The 16,968-nt window shown below is 37.7% G+C and overlaps 1 protein-coding gene across 1 annotated transcript in view; it reads right to left on the bottom strand.

Moving 5' to 3' along the window:
• The window catches only part of SNX3 (sorting nexin 3), a 40,783-nt gene that overhangs the window by 17,155 nt on the left and 6,660 nt on the right, over positions 1 to 16,968 (bottom strand). The window lies entirely within an intron of this gene.

A 16,968-nucleotide genomic window follows, 5' to 3' on the forward strand; every position in this document is an offset into this window, starting at 1 on the left:
CCCACCCCCGTTGGAGGTAGAGACTACATAAAAAAATAAAATTTTATAAAAATAAAAGAAGTTTCAGAACAGTATATACAGTATGATACCATTTGTAGTAATGGAACTGATAGCTGATTTGGCCAGCATTTTTTAAACACATGGAGTAAGCCATACTATAGGAAGACAGTTGAGAATGGTGAAAACAGTGTGAACTACATGCAGAGTAGTCTAAAGCATAGATCATGGGAAAACTGAAAAGGTTAAACTGTGCCCTAAGTATCTGGAGAAGGTATATATCTGTTAGCACCAGGAGTTAACAAACCTCTAAGAAGAAAATAACTCTGAAACAGAAAACGAGGACAGAAAAGTTAACACAAAATTGAAGCCACAGAATTGGAGAGATTAGCTACATGTTTGTGCATGAGGCAGCATGAAGAACAGCTGATTCTAGTCTCATCACCAAAAATCTGGAACTATGTATGGTGAGACATGTTAACTAGACTTCTGTGGTGATCATTTCACAGTGTAAGCAAATATGTAATCATTATATTGTACTAATGAAACTAATGTAATATGTCAATTGTACCTTAAAAAACAACAACGGTTGGTTCTAGCTATTTCTAGGGTTTATCTGCTTGAAGAATATGGACAAGAGCCAGGCTACTGAGGCAAAGTGAAGCAAAAATTCCTTATAGGTTTTACTTGGGATTTCAGTTAAAATGCTTTAGACTTACTGAGAGAGAAATAAAGTGAATTCTGAAATTAAATGTAAATCAGAATTAAATATGGTTAACTTATTTAAGATGACTAAAACTTCTGAAATTTTTAAAAGGCAACATTTAATATTCTGTCTCTCTGACATTCATATTTCCCCCCTAATTTTAGAAGGTGTTCTAAACTGCTCACACTGAGCATAAACTAGAAGCCACTATTATCTGCCTAGCTACTGTTACTTTACCTAACAAGCAAAAGTGTCAAACTCAGCCGTTCATATAACAATATTGTTTTGTAGGAACAGTGACCAGAAACAGGCAAGATTGGGACAAGTAAAACTAAAGTCCACTACCAGGCAAGAGCAATAAACTAAGCCATAGTCTTCATCTATTTGTGAAGTGTCTATCATTAGTAAGTGCTGAAGGCAAGTTTGAATAAGCCTGGTCTTCTCAATTACATTCATGGAATTATGAAAGCTGTACAAATCAGGTTTCACTATACATCTGAAGGAAAGACACAGGCTCTTATGAACAGGTCCATCAACTATTCCCATAAGATCTATATAAGAACCCCAATGTTAACAATCACTTAAAGCTATGTCAGGACTATGGCCCAAACTAACATTTAAAAGGCAAAGAATTACAATGATCTGCCTCTCAAAAAGTTAAGTACCTTGGTACCTGGAATTCACAAAGTCTAAAAAATGTATTTTATTCACCATTCCAAAATATGCCTTTTTAATCATTATAACCCAAATACTGTAAATTTGTCACCACTACTTACTAACATTTCTTTGGAAAACTATAAAATACACTACCTGTATAATCAAGGGAGGCAAAAACTGAGACTACAAAAATGTTATTTGACACTGAAAGGAACTTTGAAATACACATCTAAAAAGGGGACACAATGTTAAAAAGCCAGAGGAAAAAAAATCCAAAATTTCTACTCTATATCCTACCACTACTACCAAAATCAAAGACATCTTCAACCCAGTTAATGCTTCAGAATTACCTAGGTAGTTAAAACAATTCTTTTTTTTTTTTTTTTAATTTGTTTCTGAGAAAGAGAGAGAGAAAGAGACAGCGTGAGCAGAGGAGGGTCAGAGAGAGAGGGAGACACAGAATCCGAAACAGGCTCCAGGCTCCGAGCTGGCTGTCAGCACAGAGCCTGATGCGGGGCTTGAACCCACGAACCGCGAGATCATGACCTGAGCCGAAGTCGGACGCTCAACCGACTGAGCCACCCAGGCGGCCCAGTTAAAACAATTCTTAAATGGAAGTAGAACACAAGTAGAGAAAAGTGAACACACAACATTGAGGATAGAGCTCAATATGCTTTCAGATTGGTAGTAATCTGGGTATGCTTTCAGATTGGTAGTAATCTGGGTAGTCTCTAAAAACCAAACCAAACAAAAAAAAAACCAGTCGTGAGGCCTAACAGAGCAATTAGTTTCTAGCGGAAAAAGGCTTTTAAAAAAGTTCCCCAGATGATTAACACGCAAGTTTAGAAACTATTACTCTAACGTGTCTGACTGGTTCAAAAGATCCTACAACAAGCAGCTACACCAGAGCTGAGATGGACATTTATAGCTGAAAATGTCCACATTAAAAAAGATGAACTATCTCAAATGAATAAACTTCCACCTTAGGAAACTAGAAGAACAAACTAAACAAAAAAGTAGAAGGAAGGAAATAATAAAGATCAGAGTGGAAATAAGTGAAATAGAGAACAGAAAATGAGAAAATACAAAGGAAAAAGCATTCAATGCTTCAAATAAATGATGTTATGACATTTTAATCAAATTTAAGATTATTTTTAATATCTTGTTTTACAAAACTTCTGCCAGGCAGTCTTACTATTCTTTCTATAGACAAAGAAAAGTCAGTAACCCTACTTTTTCATTCTTTCTTTCAAATTTTACAGAGATTCAGTCATTCAGTATGAAAGCATACACTTTATGATATTCTGCATCACAACAGTGGTTAAGGGCAGAGGCTGTGTCTAGGTTCAAATTCCAGCACTATCATTTAGCTGACTTGGGTAAGTTAACTTGTTTTCAATTTGCTCACCTATATAAACTGGGGATAATAATGTGAAGGTATACCAAAATAGATGGTTTAGAAGTTAAACTAGCCCAGATAATTTCTTTTTTACTACTTGGGAAGTCATACAAAGGATAAGATTTTAGAAAAAAATTTAAAAAGGAATCAAGTTCTGCCTTGTTATCTCTTTGGTCTTTCAACTTAGAACAGTCTTCCTTTTTTTGCCACTCAACACATTGACAATTTTACACACTGCAAGCCAGATATCTGAGATACTTTAAAAATTTGGGTTTGTCTGTCTGTTTCCTCATGACCGGTTTCATGTCCTGCATTTCTGGCAGCAATGTTCCTAACAGCAGGAACGTCGAAGCTTTCTCAGTGCATCCCATCAGAAGGGACGTGATGTCAGTTTGTCCTATTATTGGCTCACTTGATTAAGGTTAAGTCAGCCAGATTTCTCCAATGTAAAGCTACCTTTTTTCCTCTTTATAGTAAGTTTTTTCTTATTCTTGCACTTGGCCTTGTACTAAAATTTAGTGCCATTTGGAATTTACCCACCTAAACTTAAAACTTACAAAACCGTCAGAGCACAAAATGCATTCTGCTTCTTGGAGAAACTTACACTTTCAGGTGAAGTTATTTGCCTGACTTTAACGATGAGGAGGCTGGCTTACTGCATGAAAGCCCTACTCCCTGCGAAATACACGGTCAACATACAGATTTGTTAAGTATATTATGTTCACAGTTTTAGTAAATAGATTAAGAAGAGGATTTATAGTCTATTTGGCTAAAATGAAGCCATGGATATTTGCACTTGCTTTAGGAGAAATTCAGAGCAATTCTCAAGCTTCTGTATATCTTGCCTTTTCATTTGGAAAAGAACATATTTTGCAGAGCACATGAAAAGGTGATGGACTAATCACACCAGATACCTGGGACATTCAGAAGACTTGTCAAACTAAAGACTTAAAGAAAATAATTCAGTATTATTTAGTTGGTTTTTATTTGTTCTAATAATATACTAGAAACAAAACTCCAAAGGGATGAAACATCATGAGATGTCTATGTGCCTATACTCTACAACTGCTATTTAGTGGTGAGCATAGGACAACCAGCAGATGTTTTAAATCCCTAGGCTGTACACCCAAACTAATATAACACTGTGTCAACTATACACAAATACAAACAATTAAAAATGCTGCCATTGTATAAAAAAGAAACCAGCCATTTTTCAGAAGGTACTAACCACAGAGTAAATCATTAGGAATCCAAATAGACATTATACGCTGAAAAACAGATTTTTGAAACCATAGTATAGAGCTCTAAAATGCGTGCTCCCTTCACATGTATGTAAGCAGAGGAAACTGTCACACTGGTCTTCAAAAGGCTGGGTCTTACACATTTACACAGGCTGACCTATTAAAGTCAGCGGCTCAAAGATATCCTATATGTAACCTGATTATCACTGGTAGCCAAACAGAAAACCAAGCCTCAAAATGTAATCACCTGAATATAGCTTAACAATTGATATTAGAAAAATGTTTACTAGGTGTTTCTAGTGTTTCTTCAGATAGTGTCACATGTACATTTGAAAAAAAGAGACTGGCAACAACATCAAAAGTATACTCAATAGACCATACTCTATTTAGCCAATCCTAAGAGATGTAAATGGATGCCTCACTTGAGTTCTCATTAAACGGCTGCATTTCTCCAAATATCTACATCTAGAGATAAAGGATAAGCTGAGAAGTGCTTAAGCTATTACCTCGCCCTTCAGTACTTTTGATACTTGTTTTACCCAGTCTGGAACAGCATGAATAACTGGAGATATGGTTTATAACCTAGATGAACTCTAAATATGGCTGGGGAGAAGTCATTTAAGTGAAGAATAAGCTTTTAGTCCAGAGAACCTTTGAAATGTAGATTGTCACTAAGCCAAGGTATTTAGTTTAGTTTCTTTCTTTGAAAAAAAAAAAAAATTAGGACATGGCCTTCTAGTGATACAATTTCCCACTATTTTAAAAGCAGTATTCTTTTTTTTTTTTTTTTTTAAATGAAGTATAGTTGACATACAATATGATATTAGTTTCAGGTGTACAACATGAAAGTAGTATCCTTTACGGCATAATTTCCAAAACAGTAGAGAAGAAATTATCTAGACTGCTTTAATGCAGAAATCAAGTAATTCCATATACTTTTCCTACTCTGTCCATAGTCTTCATTTGTGAACTGGCAACAAGACTCATTTGTGAGCTCATGCAAGGTTTTCAATGAGCAACCTTTAAGGAAACTGGGAAGTAATAATTCTTCTGTAAAGAAAAACTTGTTTATAACAGTTCATGAACATTTACATTAAGTTTATGTAGGTTTCTCCTGAAAGAAAACTGCCCATTAATAGCCTACAAGCTTTTCTGGACAATTTTAAAAATGCAAAACTATTTTCTGTATCTTCCCAACATGCCTCCTGGTAAGAATTATCTCAGGAGTTTGAAACCCCCCCCCCCCCACTCCCCACACACATTCCCAGTGCTACCACCTACAGAATTTCATTCAAATGAGTCTGAGGTGGAACCTAAACATCAGTATTTTTAGGTAATTCTAAGGTGCAGCAGGGCCGAGAATCCCTGCTCTAGAACCACTGGCCTACACCTAGGACCTGTGAAACAGGGCAGGGGAGCCAAGGAATCTGTATGACCACCAAATGATTTTAGTTTACCCAGGACAATTATGGGCAATAATATTTTACCTCCTCAAGGACAGTGATTTGGAACTAAGCTCAGGAGAGTTAAGTGGAAATGGGATGCAAAGTCATTGTTAAGTAAAACTATAATGTGGAAACCAATGGAAGAATATTAGTTAAGAAACTATTCATTAAGTGTATTCTAAATTTTTATATATGTACTATGAAGCACATATGGACTACAGGAATATAAAAAAGATCTCTTCCTCAAGAGATATTTACAGCATGAAATCAGAGGGTGGGGAATGTTTAAAGTAGAGCAGAAATAAAATAGATAAAGAGGTACCTGGCTGGCTCAGTCAGTGTAGCATGCAACTCTTGATCTTGGGGTTGTGAGTTCAAGCCCCAAATTGGGTGTAAAGATTAAAAATAAAAAATTTGGGGGCACCTGGGTGGCTCAATTGGTTAAGCGTCCAACTTCAGCTCAGGTCACCACCTTATAGTTCATGGGTTTGAGCCCCACACTGGGCCATGCACTGATAGTGCAGAGCCTGCTTGGGCCTCTCTCTGCCCCTACCCCACTTGTGCTTTCTCTCTCAAAATAAACAAACTTAAAAAATAAAATAAGGGGCGCCTGGGTGGCTCAGTCAGTTAAATGTCTGACTCTTGGTTTCATCTCAGGGCATGATCTCATGGTTCATGGGTTTAAGCTCCGCGTCGGGCTCCATGATAACAGTGCAGAATCTGCTTGGGATTCTCTCTCTGCTCCCCCCTCTCTCTACACCTCTTCTGTCTGCTCTCTCTCTCTCAGAATAAATAAACATTAAAAATAATAATGAAATAAATAAAAATGTTTAAATCTCCAAAAAAACCCCACCCCACTACATACATTATGAATAACAACACATTAAGTTTGCATGGCAGGCTCATAAAAAGCATCCATAAAGTTAGGGGCACTTGGGAGGCTCAGTCAGTTAAGTGTCCAACTCTTGATTTTGGCTCAGGTCACAATCTCACAGTTCCTGAGAGTGAGCCCTGTGCGTAGGCTTTCTCTCCTTTTCTCTCTGCCCCTCCCCTACATGCACGTGCTCTCTCTCTCAAATAATAAACTAAAAAAAAAAGTACCCATACAATTAAAAAATTAACAGTAATACATATTCCTTTGTAGACATTTCATTTGGTATATATCCTTTCAGACTTTTATGTGTACAACTTCTATTTTTATTAACTATGTTATGAGTTGTGCAACTGGTATCACTAACATGATTATATACAGACATTACCTATATGAGAGGTGGTATAATACAATAATTAAATATGCAGCTCTGGAACCAGACAATCTAGTTTTAATCCCAACTCCTGCATTAACCAGTTATCTCACCCTTGGCAAAATGCTATGGATGAGAGCTAGATGAAGCCTGGATACAGATCCAGGGAATTTATATACTTTCCTTAGGACAAAGAGCTAACGGTGAAATTACTGAGCCAAAGGTTGTAAATGCTAAGGCTTCATAATGTCTCCAAAGAGGTTATACTATACTGTAGACTGAGGAGGTGCATAACTGTAGTAGCCTACTACTCTGGTTGCCTACAATAAATCATGCCTCCCAGTAGCTTTCTGTATCGTCTCCTATGTTGACTCGGCCATATGAACGCCTTTGATGAATGGTATATTACCAACTATTTGAGAATGGGGCTTGTCCTCTTGCAACATCTATTCATAAAGATATTCTCTCTTAGAACCCAGACACCACTATTCTATTAAAAGTCTAGTTATTCAGGGTTGCCTGGGTAGTTCAGTCGGTTAAGTGTCCAACTTTGGCTCAGATCATCATCTTGTTGTTCATGGGTTTGAACCCTGCACTGGGCTCTGTGCTGACACATCAGAGCCCGAGCCTGCTCTGGATTCTGTCTCCCTCTCTCTGCCCCACCCCCACTTATACTCTGTCTCTCTCTCTCTCTCAAAAATAAATAACATTAAAAAAAAAGTCTAGTCACCCACATGGAAGAAAACTCAGGACGTGATCAATAGCCCCAGCTGAACTCCCAGTTGATAGCCAGCCATATGACTGATCATCTTGGAAATAAATTCTCCAGCCCCAGGCAAGCTGCTCCAGCAGATATCAAGGACATCAGAGATAAGATGTTCCTTCTAAGACCTAACCAAACTGCAGAAATGTGATAAAGTGAATGTTGTTTTAAGCCACCAACTTTTGGGGTTGTCTGTTACACAGTAACAGATAACTGAATCAGTAACCTGACTTTGGTAGAATTATGCTAAATTAGAAGCATACTGAGAGAGCAGTATTTCATATAAAAATATGGTACCTAGTTAAGTGTATATACTTTTTAATTTTTAACTCTTTGCCATTAACTTTTTTGCTTCCTTATGAGCTCCCGACTATGTTCTGAGCAGCTGAGATTCCCAGAAAAGCTAAAACAGTTCACTGCATTATTATGGATTATTTGGTTAAGGAAGTGTTTCTCCATAATGTAAGAAGCGAATGAACTGAAGTTTTCCTACTCTAAACAAAAGCAAGGTCCCAAAATAAAAGCTGTAATTTAAGACTAAGTTGCTTTTTCTGCACTAACCTGATAAACTTCTAAGAATAGATAGTATGAAATAATTTGCCACCTACATTATAAAAGAAGCTGAGATGTTTCTTCAAAGAATGAAATATTACCTGTAACATGAAAACATGAAAAGGCATATTTAATGAGTCTTAATTCTCTAAGACATGAGTGATACCTATATTAATAGACTCCTTTCTCTTCTTGTGAGAGTGATTAGCAATAATAAGAGCAACTACACAATGATATTAAATACTATATACATGCATGCTTTCAATGTAGAGACTGACAGCAGTGTCATTACAATACTTTATTCCTTTCATAAAACCCCACAAAGAGTGATTATTGTTCTAATAACCCAAAAGTACTCAAATCACTAACACAAAACCCTTTTATTAGAAACAGTAAGTAACTCTCTTAAGAATCCTAATAAACTATTGGAAAGAGCACAGGTCACAAGAGGGGTTGTAATTTGTCATCAAAGATTTCAATACATTATTAAGTCCATATAATTCAAAAAAATTTCTTGCTAGCATACTCTCTTTAACTGTTAGGTATACTCAGTGTTTGCAAGGTGGTGGGGGGCTAACAAGCAGGGTGTTCTGTTTCTGTCCCTCATAGTTTAAGTTCAGTTCTGAGTATTTGGTCTAGCCTCTTTTCTCCTCAAACTTTCCTTTCCCCGCCGCCTCCTCTGAGTTGTGATGTTTGTAAGAAAAGGAAATCATTCCAGATCCTAATATATGTGAGTATATATATTCATTCAATATTTCCTTTGCACATTTCTAAACTTAGCACAGTAGGAGCTAATCATAAATTTGTGATACCATTTCTGATTTCTGGAAGCAGTAAGAAACAGATAAATTACTCAAACAGACCTGGGTTCAAGTTCTCCTCTGGAATTCATTAACAGTATGACCAGGTCAAGTTACTTTCCTTATCTAAATCTGAGTTGCATCACCTTAAAAATGAAGATGTTGCCATTTATCTCAATAATTAAGAACTATTATTACTTCACACATATTATCACTTATTGGCTACCCAGTGTATGGCAAGTACCATGCCACAGGTCACACTTAATCCTCCAAAGTTTCACTTTGTGGCTGAAGAAACTCAAAATGTGGAGTGAGGTAATTTGCTTAGGGTCACATGCATACAAATAGGCAGAGAGAGAATTCATGTTCAAGTTCAAAACTCATGGTCTTAAGGCACACTCACAGTACCTAACCCAAAGTAGATGTTAAATAAATAAAACTTTAAAAACTCCACTAAGCATTTAATAAGTACCTAAACAACTACTATGTGCAAGAAACTAATACTTGATCAAGAAGCCTTTAAAAACACTTAAACACTGCACAAAAAGTGCTTCTGAGCACACATAAATTAACATTAAAAGCATAATAATATTAATAAGATCTCTTCAAAATATGAAATCTCAAAGAAAAGTATAATGTAAAAAGGTAAGGGTGCGGGTGCCTAGGTGACTCAGTTGGTTAAGCATCCTACTTCAGCCTGGGTCATGATCTCGCAGTTTGTGGGTTCAGGCCCTAGGTCAGGCTCAGGGCTGACAGTATGGGACCTGCTTGGGATTCTGTCTTCCTCTCTCTCTGCCCCTCCCCCACTCACTCTCCTCTGTCTCTTTCAAAAAAAAAATTAAAAGAAGTATTTTTTAATAAAAAAATTTTTAAAAAGGGTGGAGTTGCTGGAATGGTGGAGTAAAGAACTAAGCAAAGCCTTCCTGCACTCCCAAAATCTGATAAAAACTAGATGAACACGTTGAGGTGCTTGGGTGGCCTCAGTCAGTAGAGCATCTATCTGACTCTTGATCTAGGCTCAGGTCATGATCTCTTGGTCTGTGAGATTGAACCCCACGTTGGGCTCTGCAATGACAGTGTGGAGCCTGCTTGTGATTCTCCCTCTGTCCCTCCCTCACTCTCTAAATAAATAAATAAACATTAAAAAATAAAAAAGCTTAGGGGTGCTTGGGTGGCTCAGTTGGTTAAGCACCTGATTATTGGGTTTCAGCTCAGTTCATGACCTCATACTTCATGGGTTCAAGCCCTGTGTAAGGCTTTGCGCTGACAGCATGGATCCTCCTTGGGATTCTCACTCTCTGCCCTCTCCCCCCTTGCTCTCTCTTTCTCAAAAATAAAAAAACCTAGACAAATATGTCAAGGACAACCCTATCAGGATTCTGAAAACTGGCTGAAGACCTATAACAAATCAAAAAACATTTACTCAAGAAAAAATAGTGAGCCGCAGGTAAGAACAGTGGAAGTCTGTGTGGTTTTAACCATCTCCCACCAGCTCCATCACTGCTAGAGGGTGATAACTGTTAAGGAAGAATGCAGAAAAGTTCCATATGCAGGGGGTATTATTGAGAACAATAGTGATCTTGGTGGAAAACAATGCAGCAAAAAAAAAAAAAAACTGCAACAGCCAAAGGGTCCAAGATTGACTGGCACAGGAAACATACCAGCAGACTTGATGGTAGTTGAGATGTCCTGAGAATGACACAACCATGATGGGCCTTAATAAGTTCTCCCTTACCCCTGGTGGTCTGGAAGGCTGTGTGCTTACACAAAGCTGCATGCAGGCTTAGGAATGATGGCAAGGGCCTTCGTTATCTATAGAGCTCTGGCTGTGAGGCCTTTCACAGATACAGAAGAGCCATGGACACGAGAAGACCCGGCACAAAGTAAAAGTTAGAACTTGTAAACTGCCTATGCTTTGAATTCATTGCTCAACCTACACAGAAATTCACTGTCAAAGGGCAGAAGCTTTAATGGCTCAAGGTGTTTATGAACAACCTCTGACCAAGTCACTGACTAACCACTAAGTTATACTGATCCACGGGTGACCTCTAGGAAACGAGGCTTAACAAACAAACAAGAATGAGAGGGAGTGGGGAATGAGAGAGATTAGCAACAGCATACTCTAGACTTTGTACAGACACGTCCTTAAAAAAATAAAGATATAGTAACAGACCCCCTCTCAGGTGGAGAGGGGGTGAAAAGTGACATAACTCATAAGTCTCTAAAGTATATTACCTAAAATGTTCAGCTTAACAAAAAAATATTATGGAACATGCAAAGAAAGAGGAAAGTGTATTCCATATACAGGGAAAAAACAGAATTGTTTTCAATAGAAACTACTTCAGGGCACCTGAGTGGCTCAGTCGGTTCAGCATCTGACTCTTGGTTTTGGCTCAGGTCATGATCTCACGGTTTGTGGGACTGAGCCCTGCAATGGGTTCTGTGACAGTGTGAAGCCCGTTTGGAATTCTCTCTCTTCCTCTCTGCCCCTACCCTGCTGGTGGGTACTCTCAAAATAAATAAACATTAAAAAAAAAAAAAACAAAACACCCATCTCTGAAGAGGTTCAGTTGTTGGACTTAGCTGACAAGGATTTCAAAACAGCTAACATTATAAATATGTCCAGGGGAGCTGAATGGCTCAGTTGGTTGAGCATCTGACTTCGGCTCAGGTCATGATCTGACAGTCTGTGAGTTTAAGCCCCATGCTGGGCTCTGGGCTGACAGCTCAGAGCCTGGAGTCTGCTTCAGAATCTGTGTCTCCCTCTCTCTCTGCCCCTCCCCTGCTCATTCTCTGTCTCTCAAAAACAAATAAATGTTAAAAAAATTTTTTTAAGTAAATAAATATGTCCAAACAACTAAAAGAAACTATGCTTAAAGAATTCAAGGAAATAATGATGACAATGATTCAATGAATAAGAGCATCTCAACAAAAAGAAAGTATAAGGAAGACCCCGAGTTGGAACTGATGAATTGATAAGTGTAGTAACTGAAATGAAAAATTCATTGGATGAGCTCAACATACTTGAGCTAGCAAACAAAAGGAATCAGTAAATGACAGATCAATAGAAATTGTTCATTCTAAAGAACAGAACCAGAACAAATAGCCTCAGAGACCTGTGAGATGCCATCATAGGAACCAACACACATGTTAATGGGAGTCTCACAAGAAGAGAAAGAAGAATAAAGAATGGCCAAAGACTTTCCAAGTTTGACTAAAATCTTTAAGCTACACATCCATGAAGTTCCATGAATTCCAAGTAGGAGAAACATAAGGAGGTCCACACCTACACATCATGAGTTTGGGTCCCATGTTGGGCTCTGTGCTGACAGCTCAGAGCCTGGAGCCTGCTTCAGATCTGTGTCTCCGTCTCTCTGTCCCCTCCCCCATTCGTGCTGTCTCCAAAAAAAAAACACTAAAAAAATTTTTTTAATTAAAAAAAATTGCCAAATAAAGTGTTGCACAATTAAACAATCTTTAAAACAACAACCAAGAATTTAAGTTAGGAAGTTATAAAAATGGAAGTTCTCTTGGACATTGCAATGAATCTGTAACTGAAGCTGTTTTTGCTTTGCACCTTGTTCAACCCTTTGCAGCCAATGTGGACTCCTTACCAACTTCAGGTGTTTAAGAAGGTACTGAAGTGTATACTGAGGAACAACACTGATTTAGGAAAGTGCTTTAAAATCCGTACGTAATATCCACTGGTGAGATGCTTTTAGCTTCCCTATGTGAGAGTTTAGTCGTAAGACTTCAATGTTTTTAATCTAACAGACTTTTTCTGAGGCCCTCCCTCATAAAAAAAACCCTTGCGGAAGTGGGGCAGGAAGGGATTTGGGGAAGCATTTCCTCTTCACTGGCCACAGCAAGACCTATAAGAGGCCCAACTTCATTGCAGAACAGGAAATTACTTCAGGGGCCCTAACATAAATATCCTGGGAAGGCCTTGGGGCTCTCAACAGACCTGAAAGCAAATATAATGGAAATCTGTCTGAACCACACAGATTTCACATCTACCTGTACAGGACTGAGAAAATTAAAATTCTGTGCATTCTGGAAGGCACCATTTACTCTCACCCCAGTTCTCTTTTGGTTAAGCTATATTAAGCTATAGACTAACTCTAGTTTATAAACTTGTGCTCCATTTCCTAATATAATAAAATTATCCTACAAAGAAAAGTCTCTAACCCTTGGCTGGATTAAGAAATTTTCTCTTTTGGGACACCTGGTTGGCTCAGTCAGTTAGCATCTCACGAATTGTGAGATCATGATGTGAGCTGAAATAAGACACTTAATTGAGCCAACCAGGTGCCCCCCTCACTTTTTTGAAAGCATTAGAGATTTTTTTTAATAATATTTTTAAAGTTTATTTTGAGAGAAAGACAACGTTCATGCACACATGAGCAAGAATGGGGAGGGGCAGAGAGAAAGGGAAAGAGACAGAATCCCAAGCAGGCTCTGCACTGTTAGCGTGGAGTCCAATGCAAGCCTTGATCCCATGACCCTGGGTCAGGACCTGAGCCAAAACCAAGAGTCAAATGCCTAACCAACTGAGTCACACAGGTGCCCCAAAATTTTGTCTATCTTAATCAGCAGAGAATAGGGAGTGTTTGAAGTGAGCGCATGCTTGGAGTTTGGCACTGTTACAGGTGTAACAGTGAACAGACTATGGAGGGATCACTAATTGAAAACACAGTGAAATGGGGCAAAAAGGTTAAAGAAATTCAGGAGAAAAAGTCCTACATACACTGGTCCCTTCATATATGAACCATCCTATATATTCAAGGCCAATGATCACTTATGACGAACTAACGACAAGTCAAACAAGTCAACTTTGATTCTAGGGAAATTGGACAAACAGATATGTGACAGTTTGAATCTAACACTTCAATTTAAACAGCCACATATGGCTAATGGCTACTATGTTAGAACAGTTTTAGACAAAGACATATCAAAAATTCTAGAGAAAAGCATATCAAAGAACATATTCCTTCTAAATAATCCACTGAACTGTATTCATAACTGATGGCCTACTCCAACCTATAAAGCCTTTCTTAATTTTATGAATGTTTTACCAGATTTTATATAATTAGAATTCTTCTACAATGCTTCTTTAGCTTTGACATTCTTGAACTTTCTTCATATAGAAGCTCTGGGTCCCTTACCTATTTGAAACATATATACATATATATGTATGTATGTATGTATATTTTACTTCATGGCCTTTTATTTTTTTGAGAATTTTTTAAAATTTTTAAGTAATTTGTATACCCAACATAGTGCTCGAACTCACAACCTTGAGGTAAAGAGTTGCCTGTTCTAATGACTGAGCCAGCCATCTGCCCTTACTTCACAGTCTTTTAAGTTGGAGTTGTAAAATCTATCACAAATGGATTTGGATGTTTTAAAAGAACAAACTATTCCTGCTCATTATAAATAAATGCCTGAAGTTAATGTGCAGGTTTCTTTTCAAACTAGAAACCAAGAAAAAAAAATAATGTAACGTCAGAAGAAATTGTGTAGTTATACATTTATCGCCTGAAATACTTAAATATATTTTAGACTCTGAGACCTAGAATCACAAGTTGCTAAAGTCAAAGTACTTTTCTCTTAATGTGTGCAGTTAATAGAAGATACTATTGCTTCCAAGACCTTGCTTGGAATTATGGAGGGTTAGAGGCCTAACAATAAGCAGGACACCTTTTCTTAGTTAAATTGCAACCAAGAGCCAATAACCTACAGTATTCACCATATAGTACTCATAATTTTACACTTGTCTAGTTTCAGAAGTTGGCTCCCTCTCATACTCGGGCACCAGATCACAACAAGGATAAACCACTGGATCAAAAACTATGTGGTTCTTTCTCTTATACTCAGGTGAAAAAACAAAACTGCACTGGTCATTAATATTATTAATCTTGACCTATGTTTGGGTAGCCAAAGTGACTTAATCTTTTAGTAATTTTCTCTTCAGTTTGGAAAAATAATCCTCTACAGCCTATTTAAGGCACCCAACTTTTTTTAAAGTAGACTCTAAGACCAACATGGGGTGCAAATTCATAACCCTGAGATCAAGAGTCTCACACTCTACCAACTGAGCTAGCCAAATGCCCCTTTTTAATTAAACTTTGAAATATTGTTGACTTTATGATGAGTTTACATATCTTAAGTCATTGCATTTGTATATCTAAGTGGACTGGATTTTTCAAAATATTGTTTTTTTTAATGTTTATTTATTTTTGAGAGAAAGAGAAACAGAGCATAAGCAGCGGAAGGGCAGAAAGAGGGGCAGACACAGAATCAGAAGCAGACTCCAGGTTCTGAGCTGTCACCACAGAGCCCGATGAGGGGCTTGAACTCATGAACCACAAGACCATGACCTGGGCCTTCGAAGTTGGACACTGAACCGACTAAGCCACCCAGGTGTCCCAAAATGTTGTTGTTTTTTACTATACAACAGGGTAACATACTACAAGGCAGGAATGGGGAAAAATAGCAAGCAAACAATATATAGGTGGCAGGTATGGAAATAATTTAAGGAAAGCCAAGGAAACACAGATGCTACATCAGTGATAAAATCAGTCTAAAGAGCAAAGAATTAGACACTGCCCATTCTGATCTTATGAGACAAAAAGTAATTTTATAACAATTATTTTAGGGGTACCTGAATGACTCAGTCAGTTGGGCGGCTGTCTTCAGCTCAGGTCATGATCTCACAGTGAATTTGAGCTCCATATTGGGCTCTGTGCAGACAGCTCAGAGCCTGGAACCTGCTTTGGACTGTGTCCCCCTCTCTGCCCCTCCTCCGCTCATACTCCATGTCTCTCTGTCACTCAAGAATAAATAAAACATTAAAAAAAATATATTTTAAGTCTTCCATGATTCTCTGGTAAGAGATAATGATCTCACTTATCTTTTTGGCTCAAATTATACACTCATTCAATACTATCAATTAAAATGCTAGTCCTAACTACATAGTTTTAAAGAGCCATTAAAGAAAAAAGTTAATCATCTATTTTCAGTACCTCTAATCCAACCCCAATCTCATGGTACACCCCTATATCAGATATGCCATATCTTCATGTTTGTTTCCTTTCTCAACTCATCAAAATTACTTCTCAGGAAGAGATCAAAACTCATTCACATTTAAGACTGTCAAAACTAATGAGAACTCAATTTCATTTCTTACAAATCAAATGAACTCTCTCTAAACTCTGAAGTTTTAGGCATAGGCAAAAAAGAAAAAAAAAAAAAAGAAAGAAAGAAAGAATGAAGAGAGATGATAAGAATGTTGCTAAAGCCACACCCTAAAAGGGCTGATTCCAATCACTTATTTGCTTACTGTGGCAAAGCAGAGTGTTCTTCTTTCTTCAGTCACATGGCTGCCCAGATATACTAAACTTCCCAGCTTCCTTTGCGGGAAAGGGCACTGGGCAGGAATATGCCTTCCCCTTGGCTACAAGATGGATGTGATGCTGGAAGCAGACAGTTAAGTCATGATATCAGCCCAGGACCTGCCCCTGAGACCTTTCATGTAAAAAAATGAACTATTGTTGAAGTCTCTGTGAGAACAGTCCAAACTGTATCCTAATTGATACAACCTTTCTTGCAAAAGTTACATCAAATGTCCCATTTTACTACTGTGTCAAAATTCCTAGGCTCTAAATTAAATATTTCCTGGGGCACCTGGGTGGCTCAGTCAGTTAAGTGTCTGACTTTGGCTCAGTACATGATCTCACGGTTCATGGGTTCGAGCCCCGTGTCAGGGTCTCTACTGACAGCTCAGAGCCTGGAGCCTGCTTCGGATTCTATGTCTCCCTCTCTCTCTGACCCTCCCCTGCTCACGGTGTCTCTCTCTCTCAGAAATAAATAAAACATTTTAAAAAATTTAAAAATTTAAAAATAATATTTCCTTAAGGAAGTAAAACTTTGGTTGAAAGCCTCAAGTCATTTAACTAAGATATCAGTAAACAGCTGTACCAAGATTATAGTACCATATTTCTTATCTGATATTTAAAAAATGCTAGCTCTGCTTATGTGAAAGCAGCACAATATGGTACAACATCAAAATATCTAAAAACAATAGTTCAGCATTTTTTTCTTTTGATTATGAAGGTGAAGAGAGGGAAAAATATTACAAAGAATCACCAAGAAAACTAAAAGT

Source organism: Crocuta crocuta, unplaced genomic scaffold, assembly GCF_008692635.1.
Source record: "Crocuta crocuta isolate KB4526 unplaced genomic scaffold, BGI_CrCroc_1.0 scaffold147, whole genome shotgun sequence".
Classification (NCBI taxonomy): Eukaryota; Metazoa; Chordata; class Mammalia; order Carnivora; family Hyaenidae; genus Crocuta; species Crocuta crocuta.